The sequence below is a fragment of the Vombatus ursinus genome, unplaced genomic scaffold (genome assembly GCF_900497805.2).
Source record: "Vombatus ursinus unplaced genomic scaffold, bare-nosed wombat genome assembly UNPS02014833.1, whole genome shotgun sequence".
NCBI lineage: Eukaryota > Metazoa > Chordata > Mammalia > Diprotodontia > Vombatidae > Vombatus > Vombatus ursinus.
The window spans coordinates 5,044,189-5,056,268 of NW_020954611.1; the positions used below are offsets into that span (position 1 = coordinate 5,044,189).

Below are 12,080 nucleotides of genomic sequence, written 5' to 3' on the forward strand. Positions count from 1 at the left end.
AGGAAATCACTTTTGGAATTATAAATTGCTTTATAAATATAAGTTATCATCATCATTAATAATCATGCACCTGTACATTTATAACTAAAAGCTTGAGACAAATAGGAAAGAATTTCATAGACTGTTGAGCATGTCAGGATGAGATGGTTTTACATCCTGACACCATCCACTCTCACATCTGGGACAACACAATGAAGAACTAGTCTCCAAAGTTGAAGGTACCAGTCAGATGCTAATTGGCTGGATGTTGAATGTCTAGTTGGAGCACCTTTTCCTCCAGAGTAATGTTAAGATTACATTGTTTGGCATATGTCCTTGTTTTTTTCCATTTCCCCAAGCCCCAAATGGAGGCTTAGCACGGAAGATCGCTCTGGTCTCATTAGGTGTCTCCTCATAATTGCTGGTTTGAAAGCAAGCTAAAGACAGTAACCCTCATAGAAATAAAACCCAAAGAGAAAGAGAACAAGAAAAAAAAAATGAGTAGGAGTAGGATAATTACATGCTTATGACTCTGACAGTAAGAAAAAGAAAACAGAGGAGCAGATGGTGTCTAAGTCTAAAGAAAATTTTAAATGAAACTGAACTCAGACAATTTGTAATCAAAGGGAACCATGCTTATGTTTTTGGACTAACTGCTAGTTAGGCATTCTGTTTTCAAGAAGATGCAAATAGCAATTTTACCTGAAAATTGGATCTCAACATTTCTGTTCCTCCTCTTTTATCACTTTAGAAGATACCCAGCTAATCCCCAGCCCATATTCCAAAGAAGCTTTGTTCAGGTTTCCTGAGCACCAACAATGAGCAGGGACTTTCTAGATCTTGCCCTCCTCCCATTTCTTTCTCCTTTGGTCAATAATAATGTCTCATATTTATACAATGCTTTATTAACTGCTTTCCTCAAGAGATGTCAAATAGACAAAGCAGGTATTGCCTCCATTTTACAGATAAAGAAACTGATGCTAAGAGAAATCAAGGATGTAGGCCAAGATCACACTGCTAGCAAATGTTGAAGGTAAGAATTGAACCCAGATGTTCAGCTGCAGAACAACAATAAAAATAGCAGCAACAACAAGAAAATTTTTAAAAATTGTACATATACCTTTAAGGTTTATAAAATACTTAAAAATAATCCTGTGATTTAGATATAATATCAGTTTCCCTATTTTATAGCTGAAAAAAATGGAGGCAAAGTGAGATGTCCACTTTCATATAGCTACTATGTATTAGAGTTAGGACTCAGGTCTTCTTAACTCTACATTGACATTGTTCCATGGTCCCTTTCTCAATTCTCCAGAAATAATACTAAGCCATCCAACCAATGGCCTCATTCAGTGCAATTGGTCAAAAATCTGGGGCTCCAAGCACAATAACTGAAAATATTCCCCTTTCTGGTCTACCATACCCGGGAAGCCTCTGCTACTTGCCCTGCAGGATTCAGGGTGGGCCCCTCTTGTGGATCCCCAAGAATCTTGGGGGATATTTAGGAGGTAACTCTGCCTAAAGCCTTCCTCCAGATTAGTTACTGTTCTGGGGGGAAAAAGCAGCCTAGAGCATGAAAAAGATTAAAAATAAACTAGATCCTTTCCCTCCAGGAACAGTCCTCGCAAATCTTCAAGCTTTATTTAGAATTGTTCACAGAATATCACAAAATTATAGACTGTTAGAGTCAAAAGGGACTTACCTTTGAAGTTGTCTGTCTCAATTCACTTATCGTACAAATGGTGAAATCTGAACCTGAAGAAGTTGGATGACTTGATGAAGTTCACACAGTTGGTCAGGGGCACAATGGAAATTGAACTGGGTCATCTGACAGTATGCTGCTTAGAGACCCACTGGGACCATGATATTCCTCCTAACATTTAGCATGCCCAGCTAGCCCCATGCACATACTCGAGTAAAAGCTGTCTAGTCTTGTTACAGCAAACACCATTATAAGGAAAATCTCCTTAGAAGGAAAAAGATATATGGAAGGGACTACATAGTTCAAAGAGGTTTCAATATAACTACATTTCAGTTCACTAAAATAAAACCTAGGACAGTCCCTTGGAGTATACAATGTTTAACAATCAGTCAATACTTGCTTCTGAAGCACATTTTATGTGTATTGAATGGCTCCAGGTGTTGTGAAGGCTATAAAGAAATATAATGTAATCCCTATTCTCATGGAGCTTGAACTCTTGTTGGAGAGAATCACAGAAAAATAGAATTTTAGAACTAGAAAGGATCTTAGCTCAAATTATTTTATAAAGGGAGAAACTGAGAACAGTTAAGTTCTCTGAGAAATTAAGTGACTCAATTAGAGTTACAATACTACGAAGTGGAAGAACTCCCATTCAAACCAAGGTCTTCTGACCTCAAATCCAATTCTCTTTCTAATTCATATAGAAAGGAGAAACTAGTATCACACACACACACACACACACACACACACACACCTGTGTGTGTATAAACATATGATTAGCAATATACCTTTGAAATGCCATTGTAGTTTTGGGAATTGATCAGTCCATGGTAATTACCTTGCTCTTCCAAAGATGTCCAAATATAGCATTCAAAATGCTATGTAGACCTATTCTGGCCACCATTTTGCCTGTGGCGGTAGCAGAATTGTGCAGCACTGGACACTGATGCAATGCAGCATTGCAGAGAAAGCATGGCTCAGGAGCTTCTAGGAGAAGAACATTTGACCTGAGCTTTGAAGGATGAATAGAATTTGGAGAACTAACTTAGAGGGGAAGGAAGGATACCATTTCAGGGGGAGGGAACAGCATTTTTTAAAATATGGAGGGAGGAAAGCATGAGAACCATTTGGTAGATAGCAAAAAATTAAGTTGAGTTGGAATAATTTGGTTTGCAGAAGAGCAGTAGAAGAAAAGGCTGAAGAAGTAGGTTGGAGCCATTAGCTGCAGAGTCTTGTCAGATCCTGGGTCTGATGAGGTCCTTGGAGAACCTGAGGGGAGTAGAGTTTCTTCTCCCAATCGGTGTGAAATTCATCATTTCCTTTGCTACCTGTCTGCTCAACTCTGCATCTGCTTTGTCCATGACTTGGACCCTGCTCTTTGGCTCCTATTCCTGTTTTCCCTGATCCAGCTTTGTTTGCATAGTAATGCAGGTTCCCCCACCTAGCTGCTTGACTCATCTTCCCCTGATGAGACCACTAGATGCTTTGTTCCCCTGTTCAGCTGAGTTTCCCAGATTCATGGCTGTTTTTATTTATGGATTACAGCTTTCCTCTCCATATGGCATTCTTGTAACCTCTGAGGACTTTTCAGCTGCTCAGACAGGTGTTACTAATCCGGGAGAATATCACAGTGCTATGCTTATTAACCAACTCAATCCCTGGGTTTGATTTAGAGTCATGTTGTGTAATAACAGATTTAGAGCTGAAGCAGACCCCAAGAGGTCATCTAGACCAGTCCTCTTATTTTATAGATGAGAAAACTGAGGCCCAAGGAAGTAGTAAGCAATGAACACTGGGTTTGAACTTAGATTTTCTTCCTCCTGAGCCAGGGTTTTTTCTTCTGTACCTCTTAAATTCTTAGACACACTAATTTCCTTCAAGGTTCAGTTTAACTGCCAATGTTTACATGAAGACTTTCCTGAACACCAGCCCTAGTGCCCTCTATGCCCCAAGTAATCTTGTCTCTATTTAGCATATATTTTTGTGAGGGTTTTGTGTGTGTGTGTGTGTGTGTGTGTGTGTGTGTGTGTGTGTGTGTGTAAACATATACAGGGCAGCTAAGTGGCATAGTGGATAGAGTCCCAGGCATAAAGTTAGGAAGACTCCTCTTCCTGAGTTCAAATCTGGCCACAGATACTTAGTAGCTATGTGACCCTGGGAAAGTCATTTAACCCTGTTTGCCTCAGTTTCCTCATCTGTAAAATGAGCTAGAGAAGGAAATGGCAAACCATTCCAGTATCTTTGCCAAGAAAACAGCAAATGAGATCACAAGGAGTTGGACATGACTGAAATGACACTATAACTATACATATACACACATGTATCTGTGTTTCTGTGTATGTATATATATATATTCATTTATACATACATAGGTGTGTATACATATGTGTATATAAGTATGTGTATGATATGTCGTTTCTCCTAATAAAATGTATTTTTCCTATAAAACTGTGACCATTTCCCTCTTGAATTTGTATCCTTAATGCCTTGCAGCACAACATCTGGCACATATTAGGCACTTAGATAATTACTAATTGATTGACTATACCAAGATTTATAATGCCGGGTGAAAGAGTTGAGATTTTACCCTGCAGACAATGGAAATGGGGAGCAATTAAACATTTTTGAGTGGAGAAGCGCCATGATTAAAATGGCATTTAGTGACGATGGGTATTTGGGGCTGGCTGTCTTCAAGATAGTGTTATCCCAAATAAACAGAAGGCAGCCGATTCTCCCCAAACATGCCATTCCATATTCATAGCATCATAAAATGTGGAAGGGACCTCAAAAATTATCTAGACCTCATTTGATATTGATAGAAACTGAAAATCAGAGTGGTTTAGTGACTTCCCAAGGTTACATAGATAGAAAGTGTCACAGTTGGGTTTAGAACCTTGATTCTTAATCTTGTGTTTGTTATAGCTGTTGTTCAGTCATATCCGACTCTTCATGAGCCCATTTGGGATTTTCTTGGCAAAGGTACTGGAGTGATTTGCAATTTCCTTTTCCAGCTCATTTACAGTTGAAGAAACTGAGGCAAACAGATTTAATTGGCTTGCCCGCAGTCACACGGCTAATAAGTATCAGAGGCAAGATTTGAATTCAGGAAGAGGAGTCTTCCTAACTCCAGACCCAGCACTGTATGCACTGTACCACCTAGCTGCCCTCTAATCTTGTGTGCATTGAAGATGCTTTCAGGCAGTATGTGACTAGTTTACTTACTCTAAAGAGCTTTTTCCATTCTTGGTGATGCCATTTCAATACCAGAAATGAAACTGATACATTCAGAGTGAATGACTTTGGTGTCACATTTTACTTCTATTTTAAAATGCAGGTGCACATGTTATTTACTGCCAATTTTACCTCAGTCCAGGAGTAGCCAATTATCCAATTATGCAATCACATACATAGAATAATGATCATGTTCAAGAAAAATCTAATTTCATTATACATCAGTAGCATGAAGGCAATTTACTTTCTCCTTTTCAAGATATCTGGTACAAAAATGAGTCATTTTTCCTTAGAGAAAGGTTTTGAATTCTAGAACTCTCCAATGATTTCCAATCATATTTTTATCTACTCATAAATCGGGCAAGAAAGTAATGAAGTTGTGACATTTGGTAAGGCAGTCTTCTAAACAAAAAGAAAGACAGGGTAATGCACGGCAAAAGTCCACAAGCAATTGAGAGCAGGATGTTTGGATTCTTGTTTCAAGGTAATTGTAGAATGCAAATGATCATGAGATTATTTAAAAGGAAATATTAATAGCATCTTAGAGTTGGGCAGCCATCTAAGAATGCGTACCCTTTATTATGTCACTATCACATGGTCCTTCAACCTCCACTCAATGGTCTATAGTGATGAAAAACCTACCACTTGAGGCAGCCCCTTTGGATTGGCTCTGTTCATTAATAATCTCCTCCTCACCTTCCATCTAAATCAGCCTCTCCATCTCTTCCACCAATTGCTCCTAGTTCCATCCTCTGTCACTAAGCAGGAAAAGTCAAGTCCCTCTTCCACATAATAACTCTTTGAATAATTGTTCTACCTAATTCTTCTCTTCTTTCAAACAATCTTCTAATGGCAGGGCCATTATGCTTGGCATCAAATCATGCTTAAAACGTCACACATTTCAGATCGCTTTCAAAGAAGCCAATTACTGGTACTATGAGTGACGATTTCCATTGTACTAAGGTCTTGTGAAATTATTAGCATCTACACAATTGACTTTCATAGGTAGCCAAAAATTTCAGAGTTTGAAGTAGGGATCCAGACTCAGGCATACATGTATATAAACACATTATGCATACATATGACTGAGTTTGGAGATATGTATGTGTTATATATATATATAATATATATATTATATATGTATATAAAACATACAGTGTATATACCTACACATAGATATATACACATATGTATGTATATATAGTACCCATGTGTGTATATCCTCAGACATTTATAGAAACACATTGATGCTAATAATTGCAGTAGACCTCAATACAATGGAAATTGTCACTCAGTACCAGTAATTGCTTCAAAGGCTTATCTGAAATGTGTGATCTTTTAAAACATGATTGAGTCCCACAAATTATGACGGCCGTATATGGCCATATACGTACCCAAATACAATAACAGTTGTGATCAGAACATGAGGTTGTACTTAATATAACATTTTTTTCACAATAAAATTCTAACTGGGACCTTCTCAGTCTTTAATTGGGCTCTAATTTCCTTTTGTATGTTTGTGCATATGTGTATAAATTCATTAGGAACTGCTCACCAGAAGTTGTCACTGCGCCTTGGCCAACCTTAACTCAGCCAGCTGCTAACCCTTGTTTCCAGTGCATAGTGTAGGATAGGCTCATGTGTCCCCTGTTCTATATCAGTCCTCTAAGTATAGAAAACATAGGAGCAGGGGTCAGGCAACTGTTTGGATAATTAAATCTCCTTGCAGGGTCCTGCCTTCTTTTCCACTGTGATCCCCACTGGACTGTGTGTGATCTCAAGAACATGCTGTTTCTTTACCAGAGCCAACTAGTACAGATTGGTTGTTTGTAACTAGAAATGGCTCCTTGATTGGTATGTGGGACAGAACTAAGTGGAGATGTATTCTTCTATGTGTTTATGAACATTTATTAAGCATATGTATTGTCCTTACTGTCTTCCCCCATTAACTAGAATGCAAGATCTCTTGTGAGAAGAAATTGTTTCATTCATTATGTTTGTATTTCCAGTGCTTAGCACAGTGCCTGGCAAACAGTAATAATAATGATAACAATGATAACAAAATAATAATGATAACAAACTAATAAAATAATAAATGCTTATTGATTGATTGTTTGCTCCCAGCATCCTCAGGAACACAGAGAGAGGAACAGGGCTCAAAAGGTTGTGGAGGAAGAAACAGAGGCCCAGAGAGGCTCAGCCACTTTCTCAGGGTCACACAAGTAGGAGACAACAGAACCAGAACTCAGAGTCCAGAGCTTCATCCACTCCAGTAGTTGTAAAACAAAGTGCTTGGTTAAATTCAAAACTGTCAGAGTTGATGGGGAAGAATTAGTCAAGGCTTCATGAAGGAGTTAGTATTTGATTTGGCCTTTGAATGGTGAGCAGGAATTGAGCAGGTGAAATAGAACTGGAAAAAGCATTCCAGGCAAGGAGAACAGTGCAAGCAAAGCCATTAAGGTGGATACTTGGTGTCACGTCTTGGGGGACAGACAATGAGCGAAACATTTCTCTTCCAGATCATGCCCTCTGACCCTAGGTGTCCCTCAGGGTTCTGCTCGGGGTCCTCTTCTCCCTTTTTTACTCCTTTATTTGGTGATCTCATCAGCTTCCACAGATTTAATTACTATCTCTATGCTAATGATTCTCCAATCTAGCTATCCTGCCACAGACTGTCTGCTGACCTCCTATCTCTCATCTCCCACTGTCTTTCAGATATCTTGAACTGTATGTCTAATAGACATCTTAGACTCAACATATTCAAAATCAAATTTGTTATCTTTGCCACTAAATCCTCACCATCTCCTAACTTCTCCATTATTATTGTAAAGGAGAACACCATCCTCCCAATCCCCCAGGTTCACAACCTAGGAGTCATCTAGGAATCCTCACTATCTCTCACCCCCCACATCCAATCTGTAGCCAAGGCCTGTTACTTTTACCTTGACAGCATCTCTCCAATATGCCCTCTTTTCTTCTGACACTGCCCCCATCCTAGTTCAGGCTATCATCCCATTATGCCTAGACTATTACAATAGCTGCTGGTGGGTTTGCCTGCCTCAAATCTCTCTCCACTCTATTCCATGCTCCATTCAACCACTAAAGTGGTTTTCCTAAGACACAGGCCCACTCATGTCACATACCCTCCCCATCTTACTACTCAGTAAATCCCAGTTGCTCCCTATTGTCTCTTGGATCCAATCCAAAATGCTCTGCTTGGCATTCAAAGCCCTTCATAACCTAGTCTCCTCCTACCTTTCCAGGCTTCTTACACCTTGCCACCTGCCATGTATTCTTAAATCGAGTGACTTTGGCCTCCTGGTTGTTCCACAAATAAGGCACTCGATCTCTCAGCTCTGGGCATTTTCTCTGGCTGTCCCCCTGCATGGAACACTCTGCCTCCTCTGCTCTGATCTTCCTGGCTTCCTGTAAGTCCCAACTAAAATCCTACATTCTACAGGAAGACTTCCCCAGCCACTGTCAATCCTAGCGCCTTTCTTCTGTTCCTATTTATCCTCTATAACCTTGCTTTGCACATATTTGTTTGCAGGTTGTCTCTCCCATTAGATTGTAAGCTCCTTGAGGACAGGGACTGTCCTTCACTCCATTTTGTATCCCTAGAATTTAGCACAGCGCCGGGCACATAGGAAGGTTCTTAAATAATATTTATTGATTTATTCATTGATCATTTTACTGTAGGCCCTATTTCTTGTTGTTGGTGTTGTTGTTGATTCCTCATCTGCCCTCTCAGCAGCTGGGGTTGTGGGAAAGAGTGAGGAGCCAATGGCCTCTCATGTTCTTAATTATTCTTTGTATCCCTCTAAATCTTAAATCCCTGTCACATAGTGACTGGTCAAAAACATATCTTATCTATAATACATGCATCACCCTGAGACTGAAAGTTCTGTAACACGCAGGCCTCCAGTGTTTCTGTGAGGCAAAAGTAGTAAGTGGTGCAGCACTTGCCTGAGAGAGAGAGAGAGACAGAGAGAGAGAGAGAGAGAGGGAGAGAGAGAGAGAGAGAGAGAGAGAGAGAGAGAGAGAGAGAGAGAGAAACCATAGAAAAAGTTAACCTTTGAGGTGTGAGTCAGTCTTGCTGGAAGCCAGCAATTAGAAGAACAAAGAAATGTTTACTGTGTAGAAATGAGTGTGACTTACCTTAATGTTGGATTTTTGTTTGGAAAACTTGTGGATACAATCTTGGCTGCCACCCACTGTAACTCTAACACCATAAATTTTCCAACCTTGATTGAGAGGGCAGCGGGAACCATGAAAATGGACATGGAAGATGCTAACATGACTGTGGGCAGAGGCAGATTTTGATGAGAAGTACATGTACATTGTGAATGAGCACCCCTGGGATTATGGTGCTGATGGAAGCACTGTCATTCAGCTGGAGGCATCTTTGACAAGGAATCTGGTTTTCAAATATGCAATGAACTGCAGAGTAATTAGTAATAAGCAAAGTAATAAGCAAAGAATGCATACCAAAAGGAATACGTTTTGGACCCTTGATAGGTGAAATCTATGGCAATGATACAGTTCCCAAGAATGCCAACAGACAGTATTTTGGGTGGATATGTTCTAATAGGGAGCTTCACCACTTCATCGATGGCTTTAATGAGGAAAAAAGCAACTGGATCCGTTATGTGAACCTTGCTCACTCTGTTCAGGAGCAGAATCTGGCTGCAGGAAAAAAATGAGCATGTATTTCTACACTATTAAGCCAATCCCTTCCAACCAGGAATCTCTTGTGTAGTATTGTTGGGACTTTGCAGAAAGATTCCACTCTCTTTCCTCTAGAGAGCTGATAAGAATGAACCTCACTCAAACACACATCAGTCCAAAGCAACAAAGCACTAAGAAAAATGAACTTTGCCCAAAAAGTGTCCTAAAGACAGAACACAGTGTGAAAGAAATTCCGAAAAATGATTCCAGTCATTCAAAAGGAAAGAGTTTCTTTCATGCTAACATTTCACTCATCACTCTAGAAAAGGAGATGGATAACTTGAGGAAAAACCATAGCCATGAAAGGCCCATCTGCCTTTGGGCTATCTACCTGATCCATGTTCCCAATGCAGAAGACTTGTTGAAAGCTTCTCTGCTCTACAGGATGGAGAGACTTACTTACATTATTCACTCCCCCATGCTATCATCCACCACTCCTAGCCCCTCAGCAATAAGAGGTCCAACCAAGGCTGGAAAAGCCCCAACCCTCATGGTAGCCTGGGGGACATGGTTTCACCACTGGCTCCCATTTCTCAAGAACATTAAGAATCATACCCTTACTTGAATGCACACCGTGGCACAAAAGGATTGGGGTCTTACCTTGGCTATATATCACTTGGTTATCTTTCTCCAGCTCTCCTCCCCTCTCATAATGCTCATTACCCTGTTATCTTTACCCCCATATAGTGTGAGCTATAATAGCCTGGGTACTGTGAACAATATAAATTGTATCAATAACTTCAGTCTCTTTTAATGACTATATCCAGTCTATGGTAATAGATTCAGTGGAGGAGGCAACTTGCCTCATACTCCGTTCAACTCAGCTACTCTTCCAAATTCATTGCTCTCAGAAGTATCCTGGAAATTGCTACACTGAGAGCACCCCAGAGACATACTCATATCTGCACCCCACAATGCCTTTCTATCATGAGCACAGACACCAGCATGAAAGACAAGCCATGTAGCCCAACTAGTGGGTCCCCAACTGCTGGGACAGCTGCCACATCCGAACACATGATACAACCTAAAGATGCCTCAGCGATGTTGGCAGCCAACAGCAGTGAAGAAGCCATGAATCTCATTAAAAGCGAGAAAAATGTGACTGGTTACAAAACACTCCCGTATCCACTGAAGAAACAGAATGGAAAGATTAAGTACTAGTGTAACGTTTGTTCCAAGACTTCTGGCCACTCTCAGACCTGAAGGTCCACTTCAGAGTGCACAGTGGAGAGCGACCGTTCAAATGTCCAACTTGCAGTAAGTGTTTCATTCAGCTCACCCACCTACAGAAACACTGTCTGGTCCACATTGGAGAAAAGCCTCATGAGTGTCTGGCTGGTCACAAGCGATTCACCAGCACCAGCAATCTTAAGACCCACTTGTCACTTTACCCTGGAGATAAACCATACCAAAGTAGACTGTGTCCAGCCAAGTTCATCCAGTTTGTGCACCTAAAACATACACACACATATATTTACATATAAAATTTTAACTGACTTGACAAGTCAGGATGCCAGTAGTAAATTGTTTACACATTGATTCCAATGCTGCAAAGCTTTCTTGACATCACAGATGAGTTCCCTCACACTTTTCTTCCAATTCAAAGAAGGAACTATAAAGTTATTGTAATCTCAGGGTACAAAGAAAAAAAGACTACTGTGTATATGTATTATACATACATACATATATGTGTATTTGTGTGTTTTGAATGTGTTTATAAGTATGTTTGTGTACATTACTAAGACAACCTCCTATCTATAACTATTTTTCAATGATAGCACTTTATAATTTATTATGCAATTCATCATTCTAAAAGCAATAATTAGAAAATGTTTACAATGACTGGAAAAATCATTGTAATTTGAGTATAAATGTTTATTTTTCTTTGTCTTGTGGCCATTCTTTATAGATATTTTCTGCACATCTATCTAAATCAAGGTGAAATTAAGATCGGAAAAACAAAAACACATTACTTCAGTCAATATGTCTATATACTAAAAGTTTGAAAATGAGGCTTTGTATCGCCAAAGGTATATATGTTGAATCATTCTTGAGATCATTTAGTTTGAACAACATTGTGAAACTTAGGGTAGATGTGCAGAATTACCTAATAATAATTTGAATAGTGGCAATACAGAAAGGAATCCTATATCTGTCTCTCTGTAGGTAGTCCAGACATTTTTTTTCTCTACCTACAACTCTACCCAGAAAGGTCCCATGACAGGCAGGCCTTGTCAACCTGACTTTTATACCAGTAAGTAGAGGTGGTTCTTGTTGGTTGATTGGTTGAGTTTGTTTTGTTATTGTTTTGTTTTTACTTTTTTCTAAAAGCAATGTAAATCCCCAAAGTCAACCCCAAGATCATCACAAACTGCCATATAACTTTGCCATCTCAGTGAAGCAACTGAAAAATGTGAAGATGATAAAATGCCATGTTTAA

The 12,080-nt window shown here is 39.5% G+C and overlaps 1 pseudogene; it reads left to right on the plus strand.

The window, feature by feature from the left end:
• The first annotated feature begins 9,074 nt into the window (after positions 1–9,074).
• LOC114026191 lies at positions 9,075–11,124 on the plus strand (annotated as a pseudogene).
• Positions 11,125–12,080: the final 956 nt, after the last annotated feature.